The following is a 17,794-nucleotide window of genomic DNA, read 5'->3' on the forward strand; positions in this document are numbered from 1 at the left end:
CCTATATAAAGGACCATAGAGGAAACTGTATATGTGATTTAAACAGCTACTTATAACTTTTTTCCTAAACTTAACTATCATTACTACTTTTAAAGACATATACTAGTAATAGGCTGAGAGATATTCTTTAATGTCGTCTAATCTTTATAATTTGTTAGAGAGTATTTGTTAGATCACTAAAATAGGCAAAGTCAGATAAAGATTTAAACTGTCTATTTTACAAACCTCATATACAGGGAGTGCAGAATTATTAGGCAAGTTGTATTTTTGAGGATTAATTTTATTATTGAACAACAACCATGTTCTCAATGAACCCAAAAAACTCATTAATATCAAAGCTGAATATTTTTGGAAGTAGTTTTTAGTTTGTTTTTAGTTTTAGCTATTTTAGGGGGATATCTGTGTGTGCAGGTGACTATTACTGTGCATAATTATTAGGCAACTTAACAAAAAACAAATATATACCCATTTCAATTATTTATTTTTACCAGTGAAACCAATATACCATCTCAACATTCACAAATATACATTTCTGACATTCAAAAACAAAACAAAAACAAATCAGTGACCAATATAGCCACCTTTCTTTGCAAGGACACTCAAAAGCCTGCCATCCATGGATTCTGTCAGTGTTTTGATCTGTTCACCATCAACATTGCGTGCAGCAGCAACCACAGCCTCCCAGACACTGTTCAGAGAGGTGTACTGTTTTCCCTCCTTGTAAATCTCACATTTGATGATGGACCACAGGTTCTCAATGGGGTTCAGATCAGGTGAACAAGGAGGCCATGTCATTAGATTTTCTTCTTTTATACCCTTTCTTGCCAGCCACACTGTGGAGTACTTGGACGCGTGTGATGGAGCATTGTCCTGCATGAAAATCATGTTTTTCTTGAAGGATGCAGACTTCTTCCTGTACCACTGCTTGAAGAAGGTGTCTTCCAGAAACTGGCAGTAGGACTGGGAGTTGAGCTTGACTCCATCCTCAACCCGAAAAGGCCCCACAAGCTCATCTTTGATGATACCAGCCCAAACCAGTACTCCACCTCCACCTTGCTGGCATCTGAGTCGGACTGGAGCTCTCTGCCCTTTACCAATCCAGCCACGGGCCCATCAAGACTCACTCTCATTTCATCAGTCCATAAAACCTTAGAAAAATCAGTCTTGAGATATTTCTTGGCCCAGTCTTGACGTTTCAGCTTGTGTGTCTTGTTCAGTGGTGGTCGTCTTTCAGCCTTTCTTACCTTGGCCATGTCTCTGAGTATTGCACACCTTGTGCTTTTGGGCACTCCAGTGATGTTGCAGCTCTGAAATATGGCCAAACTGGTGGCAAGTGGCATCTTGGCAGCTGCACGCTTGACTTTTCTCAGTTCATGGGCAGTTATTTTGCGCCTTGGTTTTTCCACACGCTTCTTGCGACCCTGTTGACTATTTTGAATGAAACGCTTGATTGTTCGATGATCACGCTTCAGAAGCTTTGCAATTTTAAGAGTGCTGCATCCCTCTGCAAGATATCTCACTATTTTTGACTTTTCTGAGCCTGTCAAGTCCTTCTTTTGACCCATTTTGCCAAAGGAAAGGAAGTTGCCTAATAATTATGCACACCTGATATAGGGTGTTGATTTCATTAGACCACACCCCTTCTCATTACAGAGATGCACATCACCTAATATGCTTAATTGGTAGTAGGCTTTCGAGCCTATACAGCTTGGAGTAAGACAACATGCATAAAGAGGATGATGTGGTCAAAATACTCATTTGCCTAATAATTCTGCACTCCCTGTACAGAATCTACAATTATATTAGCTGAAAGTATCCAAATCTCTTCTTATATTGAGGCCATATGGACTACTGGTTTTTAGGGAAAACATCCAGTAGATTTCTCTTTTGTTTAATTTGTTTTCCCTGTCCCCTCCTCTTTTCGAAAACGGGAAGTGATCAATGCCCTGTACTGCTAGTTTAGATACATCAGAATTGTGTTGTTCTCTGAAGTGTCACAATCCACATCTTCTATGGATCTCAAATGTTGTAAAAACCTGTCTTTTAGGGGACTTTTTGTTTTACCTGTATACTGTTTCCAGCAAATGAGGCAAGTTAATAAGTACACTACATGAGTAGTGGAGCAATTGATAAAGAATTTTATGTTATGTTCCATTGTTGTTGTAGTTGATTTGAATTTAGGTCCTTCTGTGACATGAAGACATGTTTTACAGATAGGACGTCTGCACTTATAGAAACATTAGGGGTCAATATGGTAAATAGGTTTATTGCGATGTAGGGGTTTTGCGGTTTAGGGATTAATATGGTAAATAGGTTTATTGCGATGTAGGGGTTTTGCGGTTTAGGGATTAATAGGGTAAATAGGTTTATTGCGATGTAGGGATTTTGCGGTTTAGGGGTTAATAGGGTAAATAGGTTTATTGCAATGTAGGGATTTTGCGGTTTAGGGGTTAATAGGGTAAATAGGTTTATTGCGATGTGGGGGTTTTGTGATTTAGGAGGTAATACTTTGTGTAGGATGTATTTTTGTTATATTTCATGCGGGCGGTGTTTTTGTTTTAATACTTGATGCAGGCGGTTTGTTTTTTTAAAAAAAATACTTTAATGTGGGCAATTAGCTTTTGTAATGCTCCGTTTGCCTTCGCTGCATGCATCGGGATGCAGCTTATGCTGCATCCTGGTGGATTCCGAAAATGGCAGGGTTGATTCTTTCACAAAAGAACAAAAAAAGATTGCTCAGCCCAGATGGCTATAGAAATAATATGTATTATAATGCCAAAAATAGTTAACCTAAGAGATCATCTATTGCAAGGATAAAACCAGAGTTTCAAAAGGATCATTTACTGTAAACCTATAATTCTGGGGCATATTTGGGAAAAGAATGAATACTAAACTCAAGCTCAGGTCATACTTATAGAAATGGAAGGATATATAGAAAGTAATCGAATCATATCTGGAGAAAGTTAACATACAACATAATTTTCATTAAATATATAGACAGTGAAGCAGACATCCGTGTGGTGAAATGATCACACAAGCTTGCCCCACTCCGGTTCAACGGTAAAAGCTGGCCGGACTTTCAGTATGCAGTGACCATAGTAGTTGGAAATGTGGCAATCAATAATATTAGCTCTATTTGTATACTGCTAAAATAGATCTGTCAGCGCTTAACCCCTTAGGCACCAAAACAAAGAAAAAATCTCCTTACAGCTATGCTGCAAAAAAGAGTCATCTTCAGAGCACAAAAACCAAATAGGGGCCGATTTATGAAAGTGCGAGTGGACATGATACGAACTAGCATGTCATGTCCGTCGCACATCTATAAATGCAGACAGCATACGCCGTCGGCATTTATCATTGCACAAGCAGTTCTTGTGAACTGCTTGTGCAATGCCGCCCCCTGCAGATTCGTGGCCAATCGGCCGCTAGCAGGGGTGTCAACCAGCCCGATTGTATAGGATCGGACGGATTGATGTCCGCAGCCTCAGAGCAGGCAGACCAGTTATGGAGCATCGGTCTTTAGACCGTTGCTTCATAAGTCCTGTTTCCGGCGAGCCTGAAAGCTTGTGCGGAAACAGGGGCATCAAGCTCCATTCGGATCTTGATAATTTGGCCCCATAGAATAGAGAGATGCTAGTTATAAGGCCATTGCTTTCAATTTGAGGCTGTGTCATGTAAAAACAGACAATAAAGTGTACACAAGAGGTACTGACATCACTTACTTCCAAGTCACAGACGATGCAAAGGTAAAACGTAGCATTTATTTGTAAAATATATAGTAAATTTACAGACCCAGATCACAGATCATGTCAGTATTCACAGGTGACGCGAGCGGGAGGTCGAAGGTAATTCTCTCTCTGTGAATACTTTGCATAGTCTGTGATTTGGAAGTAAGTGATGTCAGTACCCCTTGTGTACACTGAATTGTCTGTTTTTACATGACACAGCCTCAAATTGAAAGTGATGGCCTTATAACTAGAATCTCTATTCTATATGTTTTTTTAGTTGAAAATGTGGCCTTATTAAAGGGACAGTCTAGGCCAAAAAAAACTTTCATGATTCAGATAGTGCATGTAATTTTAAACAATTTTCCAATGTTCTTTTATCACCAATTTTGCTTTGTTCTCTTGGTATTCTTAGTTGAAAGCTTAACCTAGGAGGTTCATATGCTAATTTCTTAGACCTTGAAGCCCACCTCTTTCAGATAGCATTTTAACAGTTTTTCACCACTAGAGGGTGTTAGTTCACATATTTCATATAGATAACACTGTGCTCGTGCACGAGAAGTTATCTGGGAGCAGGCACTGATTGGCTAGACTGCAAGTCTGTCAAAAGAACTGAAATAAAGGGGCAGTTTGCAGAGGCTTAGATACAAGATAATCACAGACGTTAAAAGTATATTAATATAACTGTGTTGGTTATGCAAAACTGGGGAATGGGTAATAAAGGGATTATCTATCTTTTAAAACAATAAAAATTCTGGTGTAGACTGTCCCTTTAATATACAGCAGGAACTCTGAATTATTGGAAAAGCATTTAGAACATTCATTCTGTTGTCTTCATAATGATATGTCCCAGTTGACTTTAATGAGGTTAGTGTCTTAACCAGAGACTCCAACTGGGACCCCATAGGTGTATGCCTCATAGCGATCAAATTCTGCACCAAAGCTGAATGGCTCACAGCATTAAAGGCTCTACAATCTCCAAGAGGTATAAAGCTCTCCACCTTACTTATTGAAATTCCAGCCCTAGACTCATTGTCCCACTCTGCAGGCTTCACAAGATTAGTCCATCTGAGTTACGTTAAAGGGTAGTAGTGAGCATTGGGGCCCCAAAATGCACCATTGATATAATCCACTGTAGTGGGACCAGTCTGGCTAACTTGTTCAGGACAAGCACTTGGCATCTTCAGCATATTTTCAAATGCATCTTGATAGCTAACAAAAGCTGAACTCTTTGAGAATATATGCAACAGACTTCATATTGCGTTATACAGCAGGCAACAAAATAGATATTATAGGTAAACTGCCGGAGGCGGTGGGGGGGGGGGGGGGGGTCTTGTGAAGAGAGGCTTCTTACAGCAATCTTAAAAATAATGACATCAGTGGAACTACGCTCCTTTAAGGCTGATGTATATAGTAATCTTTGCCCTTGATGTCTATTCCAATGGTAGATGCTTTGTGAAATAAAGTAGATAGCTGAAGCAGCATGTAAAACAACCTATCATGGCCCACCGAACGAAAGTCCCTCTTTTTTATTTTTTGCTAAAACACTATTGAGAGTTTCACAAGTAGGTAAGCATTTTATGAGGTAAAAATTCTTTTTTTTTAATCTTTGCTACTGCAGTGATTGCTGGCAGTAGGTTAATATGCACTATAAATCCAACGCAGAAGCACATCCAATAAAATGTCCTTTATTCTCAGAACTCATAATACAGATGTTTTCATCAAAAGATCTTAGTCATGTCATGACATATACCATTTTAACACACATTTTATAATCACTCTAGTCCCACCTACTTAACTCCTTGTAGGCTTAACAATTCATCCTATTCCTGCTTATCAATTTTTAGCAGCATCAAGAGGATTCTAACAAAATAAAATAAAATTATCCAAATACTAGAAGCAAAACATAATACAAGATATATTTACTAAAGATAAACAATCACCATCATCATTCTTAGATTGTTTCCCCTTAAAATAAAACATCTACTCTATGGGGGGTAGTTATCAAGCCGTCAACCTCAAATACGCTGGAATTCCGCAGCGTATTTGTGGTGAGGCTGATTCGCCTTAGTTATCAAAGGCTAGAGACCGGCAAAAGTAGAATTTTGTGATGTAAGCTTCGATCCGCCGGACTCAGTCCGACACAGATCGATTCTTACGTCACTCCAGATGTTCCGCACACAAGTTCGGCACAATCTGACTACTTTTGCTAGTTATCAAAAAACTAGCAGGTACGCTCGGCACTTTTCCGGCCCAGCGTACCTGGTTTTCAATCCGCCGCCCTGGAGGCGGCGGATCCCATAGGAATCAATGGGAGTCTGACCATAGCGAAAGTACAAGTTCGCTGCTGCCCGACATCCCATTGATTCCTATGGGAGCTGTCTACACCTAACACCCTAACATGTACCCCGAGTCTAAACACCCCTAAGCTGTCCCCCCCTACACCGCCGCAACTAAATAAAGTTATTACCCCCTAAACCGCCGCTCCCGGAGCCCACCGCAAGCTACATTATACATATTAACCCCTAAACCGCCGCTCCTAGACCCCGCCGCAACTATAATAAATGTATTAACCCCTAAACCGCCGCTCCCGGACACAGCCGCAACTTACATGATACCTAGTAACCCCTATCCTGCCCCCCCTATACCGCCGCCCTCTATAATAAAGTTATTAACCCCTATCCTGCTGATCCCGCACCTCGCCGCAACTAAATAAATAGTTTAACCCCTAAACCGCCGCTCCCGGACCCTGCCGCAACCTATATTAAATTTATTAACCCCTAATCTGCCCCCCCTACACCATCGCCACCTATAATACATTTATTAACCCCTATCCTGCCCCCCACTACACCGCCGCCACTGTAATAAATTTATTAACCCCTAAACCTAAGTCTAACACTAACCCTAACACCCCCCTAACTTAAATATTAATTAAATAAATCTAAATAATATTTCTATTATTAACTAAATTAATCCTATTTAAAACTAAATACTTACCTTTAAAATAAACCCTAATATAGCTACAATATAAATAATAATTATATTGTAGCTATCTTAGGATTTATTTTTATTTTATAGGTAACTTTCAATTTATTTTAACTAGGTACAATAGCTATTAAATAGTTAATAACTATTTAATAGCTACCTAGCTAAAATAAAGAGAAATTTACCTGTAAAATAAAAACTAACCTAAGTTACAATTACACCTAACACTACACTATCATTAAATAAATTATTCCTATTTAAAACTAAATACTTACCTGTAAAATAAACCCTAAGATAGCTACAATGTAATTAATAATTACATTGTAGCTATTTTAGGATTTATATTTATTTTACAGGTAACTTTGTATTTATTTTAGCTAGTTAGAATAGTTATTAAATAGTTATTAACTATTTAATAACTACCTAGCTAAAAGAAATACAAAATTACCTGTAAAATAAATCCTAACCTAAGTTACAATTAAACCTAACACTACACTATCATTAAATTAATTAAATAAATTAAATACAATACAAATAACTACAATTAAATACAATTACATAAACTAACTAAAGTACAAAAAATAAAAAAAGCTAAGTTACAAAAAATAAAAAAATAGGTTACAAACATTTAAAAAATATTACAACAATTTTAAGCTAATTACACCTAATCTAAGCCCCCTAATAAAATAACAAAGCCCCCCAAAATAAAAAAATTCCCTACCCTATTCTACATTAAAAAAGTTCAAAGCTCTTTTACCTTACCAGCCCTTAAAAGGGCCTTTTGTGGGGCATGCCCCAAAGAAAACTGTTCTTTTGCCTGTAAAAGAAAAATACAACCCCCCCCAACATTAAAACCCACCACCCACATACCCCTAATCTAACCCAAACCCCCCTTAAATAAACCTAACACTAATCCCCTGAAGATCATCCTACCTTGAGTCGTCTTCACTCAGCCGAGCGAGCCACCGATGGAACTGAAGAGGAGATCCGGAGCGGCAGAAGTGATCCTCCAAGGGTTGCTGAAGAAATCTTCCATCCGATGAAGTGATCCTCCAGTCGGCGCTGAAGAAGTCTTCCATCCGGGCGATGTCATCTTCCAAGTGGCGCTGAAGAAGTCTTCTATCCGGGCGATGTCATCTTCCAAGCGGGGTCTTCAATCTTCAATCTTCATCCCGCCGACGCGGAACATCCTTCTTTCCCGACGGACTACCGACGAATGAAGGCTCCTTTAAGGGACGTCATCCAAGATGGCGTCCCTTCAATTCCGATTGGCTGATAGGATTCTATCAGCCAATCGGAATTAAGGTAGGAAAAATCTGATTGGCTGATTGAATCAGCCAATCAGATTGAAGTTCAATCCGATTGGCTGATCCAATCAGCCAATCAGATTGAGCTCGCATTCTATTGGCTGATCCGATCAGCCAATAGAATGCGAGCTCAATCTGATTGGCTGATTCAATCAGCCAATCAGATTTTTCCTACCTTAATTCCGATTGGCTGATAGAATCCTATCAGCCAATCGGAATTGAAGGGACGCCATCTTGGATGACGTCCTTAAAGGAGCCTTCATTCGTCGGTAGTCCGTCGGGAAAGAAGGATGTTCCGCGTCGGCGGGATGAAGATTGAAGATTGAAGACCCCGCTTGGAAGATGACATCACCCGGATAGAAGACTTCTTCAGCGCCACTTGGAAGATGACATCGCCCGGATGGAAGACTTCTTCAGCGCCGACTGGAGGATCACTTCATCGGATGGAAGATTTCTTCAGCGCCCCTTGGAGGATCACTTCTGCCGCTCCGGATCTCCTCTTCAGTTCCATCGGTGGCTCGCTCGGCTGAGTGAAGACGACTCAAGGTAGGATGATCTTCAGGGGATTAGTGTTAGGTTTATTTAAGGGGGGTTTGGGTTAGATTAGGGGTATGTGGGTGGTGGGTTTTAATGTTGGGGGGGTTGTATTTTTCTTTTACAGGCAAAAGAGCAGTTTTCTTTGGGGCATGCCCCACAAAAGGCCCTTTTAAGGGCTGGTAAGGTAAAAGAGCTTTGAACTTTTTTAATGTAGAATAGGGTAGGGAATTTTTTTATTTTGGGGGGCTTTGTTATTTTATTAGGGGGCTTAGATTAGGTGTAATTAGCTTAAAATTGTTGTAATATTTTTAAATGTTTGTAACCTATTTTTTTATTTTTTGTAACTTAGCTTTTTTTATTTTTTGTACTTTAGTTAGTTTATGTAATTGTATTTAATTGTAGTTATTTGTATTTAATTTATTTAATTAATTTAATGATAGTGTAGTGTTAGGTTTAATTGTAACTTAAGTTAGGATTTATTTTACAGGTAATTTTGTATTTCTTTTAGCTAGGTAGTTATTAAATAGTTAATAACTATTTAATAACTATTCTAACTAGCTAAAATAAATACAAAGTTACCTGTAAAATAAATATAAATCCTAAAATAGCTACAATGTAATTATTAATTACATTGTAGCTATCTTAGGGTTTATTTTACAGGTAAGTATTTAGTTTTAAATAGGATCAATTTAGTTAATAATAGAAATATTATTTAGATTTATTTAATTAATATTTAAGTTAGGGGGGTGTTAGGGTTAGTGTTAGACTTAGGTTTAGGGGTTAATACATTTATTACAGTGGCGGCGGTGTAGTGGGGGGCAGGATAGGGGTTAATAAATGTATTATAGGTGGCGACGGTGTAGGGGGGGCAGATTAGGGGTTAATAAATTTAATATAGGTTGCTACAGGGTCCGGGGGCGGCGGTTTAGGGGTTAAACTATTTATTTAGTTGCGGCGAGGTGCGGGATCAGCAGGATAGGGGTTAATAACTTTATTATAGAGGGTGGCGGTATAGGGGGGGCAGGATAGGGGTTACTAGGTATAATGTAGGTGGCGGCGGGGTCCGGGAGCGGCGGTTTAGGGGTTAGTACATTTATAAGAGTTGCGGCGTGGTCTAGGAGCGGCGGTTTAGGGGTTAGTAACTTTATTGAGTTGCGGGGGGCTCCGGGGGTGCCGGTATAGGGGGTAGAACAGTGTAGTTTAGTGTGGGTGCTTAGTGACAGGCTAGCAATAAAGCTGTAAAAAAGCCGAAGAGCAGCGAGATCGGATGAGTGATAACTCTCACAGTCTGCTGCTCATCGCCCTGTACTTGGTGCGCGGCTTTTTGACAGATTTATTGATAACTTAGGCGAATTTTTTCAGGTCCGCGGCGGCGATGGTAGGCGAGCTTAGGCGGGCGTATTGGGCCGGCGAAGGCAGGAAAGTTGACACGTTGATAACTACCCCCCTATCTATCCAATTACCTTAAAGAAAGGGAGACCAATCTATCAATCTATGGGGTAGAATTAACAAGCAGTGGATGCTGCTTTCTATGCCCTAGCGGACTCCCATATATATATCTATATATATAAGATGCTCAAAAACAAAGTATTGCAGTATTGTCACAGATTGGAATCTGCTTGAATTAAAGGACCAAATATGCAGATAAATATGTTGTAATTCTCATGTGTCAGAAAATAAATTTGTGTGTTCCTATCTGAGTCATTGAGCTAACATACTGGTTAGTGTTATGACTCAGTTAGAATTTAATTTACCACGGTGTAGTTTAGAAGTTGTTTAATCTTTAACAAACTCTTAACTGCAGTGTGGATTAAAACTATAAATTTAAATTTAGACAACAATATAAATATATAATGGAATCACTTAGATTGATAGAAACTTTCCTTTGGGATAATATTATCATCTGTGAGTGCACTGATCAGATAGAGTAACAATGTAGATACCGTATAAAAGTAGATGAAAGTTCCGGTAACAAAAGTCACTTCAAATTCCAATATTAAAGAGCAGAATGACAATGGAAGTTCTTTAGGCAGGATAAGTAAATATGAGTTGTATAAACCAGAGCGTTAAGTACTTACACGCTGGAGAGAGGGAGAGGAGTCTCAGACTGCAGCTGCGGTACAAGTGTTTGAGCGCGAAGTCCGTGCACAGAGGGAGGCGGTCCTGAGGCGGAGAAAACCTGTGTCAGCGAAAGCTGTCAGATTACTGAGAGGCAGACAGATCCGGGAGGCGGGAGGCTTGGAAAGAATCCAGAACAGGGAATGAACTCAATTACAAGCGATGAAGGTTAGGATAAGAGGTCCTTATAAAGGAAGCCTAGCGACCATATTTAAAGGTACAGTGAATAAGGTTCACTATATGACAGGTCCCCCACCCAAGGAAAACCTCCAGGTTTTCAAAAAGTGGGTCTATCCGGATGCCGTCTATGGAAAAGATTTATCAATCGAGGAGCTGAGACCTGTGAAGCAGATACCCAAGAGTCATTATCTGGAGTATAACCAGACCAGCGAACAAGATACTGTAAGTCCCCTCGATACAGTCTTGAGTCTATAATGTCAGAGACCTCGTAATCCACTTCAGAAGGTTGAGTTTCAGGGACTACAGTCAAAGGAACTGGCTGCGTTCGAACAGGGGTATATGGTTTTAGTAAAGATACATGGAATGAGGGATGTATACGGAACTTCTCAGGTAATTGCAGGACTACAGCGTTGGGATTAATGATCTTGGTGATCGGAAAGGGTCCGGTATACAACTGGTTAAACTTTACCTTAGAAGCCGGAATTTTCAAATGCCGGGTGGATAACCAAACAGAATCTCCAACTTTATAGTTAGGTGCTGGTCGCCTTCTTAGGTTATAATAACGTTGGTGTTGGTTTTGTGCCTGTTGAATATTTTCCTTTACAAGATTAAAAGTTTGTGCTATAGAGTTGACCAAATCATTAACAACAGGACATGGCACATGGATGTTACGATGAAATTCATACTCTGGATCAAATCCATAATTAGCAAAAAACGGAGTCATTTGTGTGGAGGCATTCTTTGTATTGTTATAGGCAAATTCTGCAGCAGCCAAGAAATCTGCCCACTTCTCTTGTTGTTGAGAACAATGAATTCTCAAGTATTGTTCCAAGGATTGGTTAGTGCGTTCACACTGGCCATTGGTTTGCGGGTGATAAGATGTAGTTAATTTTCTCGTGATATTCAACTTTTGACATAGAGATAGCCAGAACTTTGACGTAAATTGACTTCCACGATCAGTTAAAACACTGGTTGGAAGACCATGTAATCTAACTATATGGTTCAAAAATAGGTCAGCTGTTTGTGAAGCAGTGGGTAATGCTTGTATAGGTAGGAAATGTGCCATTTTAGTAAAAAGGTCAATTACCACTAGTGTGTGGTGTAATTTTTTGAGGTTGGAAGTTCCACAATGAAGTCCATTGCCACTTCCTTCCATGGCCGTTCTGGAATGGGTAGAGACATTAAATATCCAAACGGCTTTTTATGTTCCTTTTTATATTGAACACAAATTGTACAAGTACGGACATATTCCTCGACTGATTTCCACATTTTGGGCCACCAGTATTTTCTTCTCAATAATTGATAAGTGTTTTAAACACCTGGATGACCGGTTAGAATAGAGTCGTGGTTTTGTTGTAATATACCTCCTTGTAAAGTAGGGGGTATATACAATAAATTGCCATAATAATACAATCCATCTGACCTTTTTGTGAGGTTGTATTTTTCTGGGTTACAGTCTTTACCTAGAGAATATTCTCTCTCTTGTTCTAAACTCAAGGTACAAGAGATGAATTGTGTAATTGGTAGTACAGTACCAGGTAGAGATCTTTTATTATCTGGCAAAGTCTGCCTAGATAATGCGTCTGCCTTTTTATTCCTTGTACCTGGTCTATATTGAATATGAAAATTAAACCTGGAGAAAAACAAACTCCATCTGAGCTGTCTCGAAGATAAGGTGCGATTAGTTTGTAAATATTCTAAGTTTTTATGGTCTGTATAAACTAGAATTGGTGTCTCAGTCCCTTCCAATAAGTGTCTCCAATTTTCAAAAGCTGACTTAAAGGATAGAAGCTCTTTTTCTCCAATAGGGTAATTAATTTCTGCTGGAGACAAAGATCTTGAAAAATATGCCTCTGGGTGCATTGGTTCTGAGAGACTTTTCCTTTGAGACAAAATAGCACCTAAAGCACAATCAGATGCATCCACCTCAAGTACAAACTGCTTGGTGGGATCTGGGAATTGAAGAATGGGTGCTGTAGTGAAACTAATTTTAAGAGTTTCAAATGCTTGTTGAGCTTCTGTATTCCAAATGAAAGGTACATGCTTTCCTGTGAGTCTTGTCAATGGTTTCACAATATGTGAAAAATTGTTAATAAATTTTCTGTAAAAATTTGAGAACCCTAAAAAACTTTGTAACTCCTTTACTGTAGTTGGTCTTGGCCAACCTGTTATAGCTGATATTTTTGTATCTTCCATATTGATACCTTCAGCAGTTATTCTATAACCTAAAAAGGAGATATCTTGTGTGTGAAAGATACATTTTTCAGGTTTAGCAAAGAGTTGGTTTTCTCTGAGTCTTGATAAAACTGTTGTAACATGTTTGATATGTTGTTCCAAGGACTCAGAATAAATTAGAATATCATCCAAATAAATTATAACACAGACATCCAATAAATCTCTAAATATCTCATTTATGAAATACTGGAATGTCGCGGGGGCATTACAGAGCCCGAATGGCATCACAGTATATTCGTACAATCCGTACCTAGTACGAAAAGCTGTGAGCCATTCGTCTCCCTTCCTTATACGAATTAAATTATAGGCACCCCTTAAATCCAACTTGGTAAAAATTGTTGCGTTACCCAAACGTTCAATTAATTCTGTAATTAGAGGCAAGGGATATCGATTTTTTCGTGTGACCTTATTTAGTTGCCTATAATCAATGATGGGTCTGAGAGTACCATCTTTGTTTCGTACGAAAAACATTCCAGCTGCTGCTGGAGAAGTGGATGGTCTTATAAATCCTTTTCTCAAATTGTCATCTAGATATTGTTTTAGATGTGAAAGTTCGGGTTGAGATAAGGGATAAATATGACCATGAGGTATTGGGGAACCAGGTAACAACTCTATAGGACAATCGAAAACCCTGTGTGGGGGTAAAGATTCTGCCTCTTTTTTGTCAAAGACATCTTGGAAAGAGGTATATTCTTTAGGTATAGGGTCTGGTTTGTTGTCTAAAACCGATTGTATAGTACAGACTTTAGACAAACAGCTGGTTCTGCAATGTTCTGAAAAAAAATGAATTTTATTTGTAGACCAATCAATAGTTGGTTGATGTTGTTGTAACCATTTTAACCCCAAAATTACCGGGAATAAAGGAGAAGGTGTTATGTCAAAGGATATCTTCTCTATATGTCCTTCTTGTGTTCTCATAACTATATTATGTGTCTGGTGTGTGATTGAACCGTTAATTGCCTGACTACCATCAAAAACTCTTAAAACATAAGGATGATTAACGTTTTTTATTGGTATATCATGTTTACACACCACATGATAATCTATGAAGTTGCTTGTTGCACCGGAATCAATGAGTGCCTTCAAAGTAATCTCTTTTGATCCCCACTGCAAAGAAATAGGTAAGAGACAATAAGTTGAATTCCTACTACAATTGTCAAGGGATTTTGGTATCATATTTTTCTCACCTTTCTTTGTCTTTAGAAGGTTAGGGCATTCCTTGACTTCATGTTCTTTGGCAGCACAATAAAGGCAAAGATTATTATCCCTTCTTCTTCTTTTTTCTTCCATGGAAAGGGGACCCCTAATCACACCTATTTCCATTGGTTCATCAGGAGTTTTATACTGTTGAGAACTAGTGGGATAAGCTATTCTTTTAACTACAGCTTCTTGACTAAATCTTTCTCTTTTTCTTTCCCTCAATCTTCTATCTATATTTATAGATAATGACATTAAATTATCTAAAGTATCTGGAATATCAACTCGTGAAAGTTCATCTTTCAATGCATCTGACAATCCAAGTCTAAATTGATTCCTCAATGATATGTTATTCCATTGTGAATCTTTAGATACTCTCTTAAACTCTGCTATGTAGTCCTCTACGGGCCTTTTCCCTTGTTTTAGGGCTCTCATAGCATTTTCTGATGTTTATCTGTTTACAAGGGTCATCATAAAGTAGGGCCATAGCTTGGAAGAAATCCTCCAGACTGTCCAAGATAGGGTCATTCAGTTCAAAATAAGAGTTAGCCCATGTTCTAGGTTCTCCTCTTAAATAAGAAATTACAGTTAGAACTCTCTGTTTATCTGTGGTATAGGTTTTAGGTCTGAGGGTGAAGAGTAAATAACAAGAATTTTTGAAGTCACAAAATTGACTTCTGTCACCGAAATTTTTTTCTGGTGGTGATACATTTGGCTCATTTGTAGAATCTACAGTTAACTGTTTTGGAGTTACTGTATCTTTAAGGATATCTTTTAATGTTTGGTTTTCTAATTGAAGTTGTCTTAATCCTTGTGAGAGTTGATCTACCCTCTGGGATAAATTATAAACATGAGAAGGCAATTCTGCTTGAGCCATCTTTTTTAGGCTTGTAATTCTGTCACAGATTGGAATCTGCTTGAATAAAAGGACCAAATATGCAGATAACTATGTTGTAATTCTCATGTGTCAGAAAATAAATTTGTGTGTTCCTATCTGAGTCATTGAGCTAACATACTGGTTAGTGTTATGACTCAGTTAGAATTTAATTTACCACGGTGTAGTTTAGAAGTTGTTTAATCTTTAACAAACTCTTAACTGCAGTGTGGATTAAAACTATAAATTTAAATTTAGACAACAATATAAATATATAATGGAATCACTTAGATTGATAGAAACTTTCCTTTGGGATAATATTATCATCTGTGAGTGCACTGATCAGATAGAGTAACAATGTAGATACCGTATAAAAGTAGATGAAAGTTCCGGTAACAAAAGTCACTTCAAATTCCAATATTAAAGAGCAGAATGACAATGGAAGTTCTTTAGGCAGGATAAGTAAATATGAGTTGTATAAACCAGAGCGTTAAGTACTTACACGCTGGAGAGAGGGAGAGGAGTCTCAGACTGCAGCTGCGGTACAAGTGTTTGAGCGCGAAGTCCGTGCACAGAGGGAGGCGGTCCTGAGGCGGAGAAAACCTGTGTCAGCGAAAGCTGTCAGATTACTGAGAGGCAGACAGATCCGGGAGGCGGGAGGCTTGGAAAGAATCCAGAACAGGGAATGAACTCAATTACAAGCGATGAAGGTTAGGATAAGAGGTCCTTATAAAGGAAGCCTAGCGACCATATTTAAAGGTACAGTGAATAAGGTTCACTATATGACAGGTCCCCCACCCAAGGAAAACCTCCAGGTTTTCAAAAAGTGGGTCTATCCGGATGCCGTCTATGGAAAAGATTTATCAATCGAGGAGCTGAGACCTGTGAAGCAGATACCCAAGAGTCATTATCTGGAGTATAACCAGACCAGCGAACAAGATACTGTAAGTCCCCTCGATACAGTCTTGAGTCTATAATGTCAGAGACCTCGTAATCCACTTCAGAAGGTTGAGTTTCAGGGACTACAGTCAAAGGAACTGGCTGCGTTCGAACAGGGGTATATGGTTTTAGTAAAGATACATGGAATGAGGGATGTATACGGAACTTCTCAGGTAATTGCAGGACTACAGCGTTGGGATTAATGATCTTGGTGATCGGAAAGGGTCCGGTATACAACTGGTTAAACTTTACCTTAGAAGCCGGAATTTTCAAATGCCGGGTGGATAACCAAACAGAATCTCCAACTTTATAGTTAGGTGCTGGTCGCCTTCTTAGGTTATAATAACGTTGGTGTTGGTTTTGTGCCTGTTGAATATTTTCCTTTACAAGATTAAAAGTTTGTGCTATAGAGTTGACCAAATCATTAACAACAGGACATGGCACATGGATGTTACGATGAAATTCATACTCTGGATCAAATCCATAATTAGCAAAAAACGGAGTCATTTGTGTGGAGGCATTCTTTGTATTGTTATAGGCAAATTCTGCAGCAGCCAAGAAATCTGCCCACTTCTCTTGTTGTTGAGAACAATGAATTCTCAAGTATTGTTCCAAGGATTGGTTAGTGCGTTCACACTGGCCATTGGTTTGCGGGTGATAAGATGTAGTTAATTTTCTCGTGATATTCAACTTTTGACATAGAGATAGCCAGAACTTTGACGTAAATTGACTTCCACGATCAGTTAAAACACTGGTTGGAAGACCATGTAATCTAACTATATGGTTCAAAAATAGGTCAGCTGTTTGTGAAGCAGTGGGTAATGCTTGTATAGGTAGGAAATGTGCCATTTTAGTAAAAAGGTCAATTACCACTAGTGTGTGGTGTAATTTTTTGAGGTTGGAAGTTCCACAATGAAGTCCATTGCCACTTCCTTCCATGGCCGTTCTGGAATGGGTAGAGACATTAAATATCCAAACGGCTTTTTATGTTCCTTTTTATATTGAACACAAATTGTACAAGTACGGACATATTCCTCGACTGATTTCCACATTTTGGGCCACCAGTATTTTCTTCTCAATAATTGATAAGTGTTTTAAACACCTGGATGACCGGTTAGAATAGAGTCGTGGTTTTGTTGTAATATACCTCCTTGTAAAGTAGGGGGTATATACAATAAATTGCCATAATAATACAATCCATCTGACCTTTTTGTGAGGTTGTATTTTTCTGGGTTACAGTCTTTACCTAGAGAATATTCTCTCTCTTGTTCTAAACTCAAGGTACAAGAGATGAATTGTGTAATTGGTAGTACAGTACCAGGTAGAGATCTTTTATTATCTGGCAAAGTCTGCCTAGATAATGCGTCTGCCTTTTTATTCCTTGTACCTGGTCTATATTGAATATGAAAATTAAACCTGGAGAAAAACAAACTCCATCTGAGCTGTCTCGAAGATAAGGTGCGATTAGTTTGTAAATATTCTAAGTTTTTATGGTCTGTATAAACTAGAATTGGTGTCTCAGTCCCTTCCAATAAGTGTCTCCAATTTTCAAAAGCTGACTTAAAGGATAGAAGCTCTTTTTCTCCAATAGGGTAATTAATTTCTGCTGGAGACAAAGATCTTGAAAAATATGCCTCTGGGTGCATTGGTTCTGAGAGACTTTTCCTTTGAGACAAAATAGCACCTAAAGCACAATC

The sequence above is a fragment of the Bombina bombina genome, chromosome 1 (genome assembly GCF_027579735.1).
Source record: "Bombina bombina isolate aBomBom1 chromosome 1, aBomBom1.pri, whole genome shotgun sequence".
Lineage (NCBI taxonomy): Eukaryota > Metazoa > Chordata > Amphibia > Anura > Bombinatoridae > Bombina > Bombina bombina.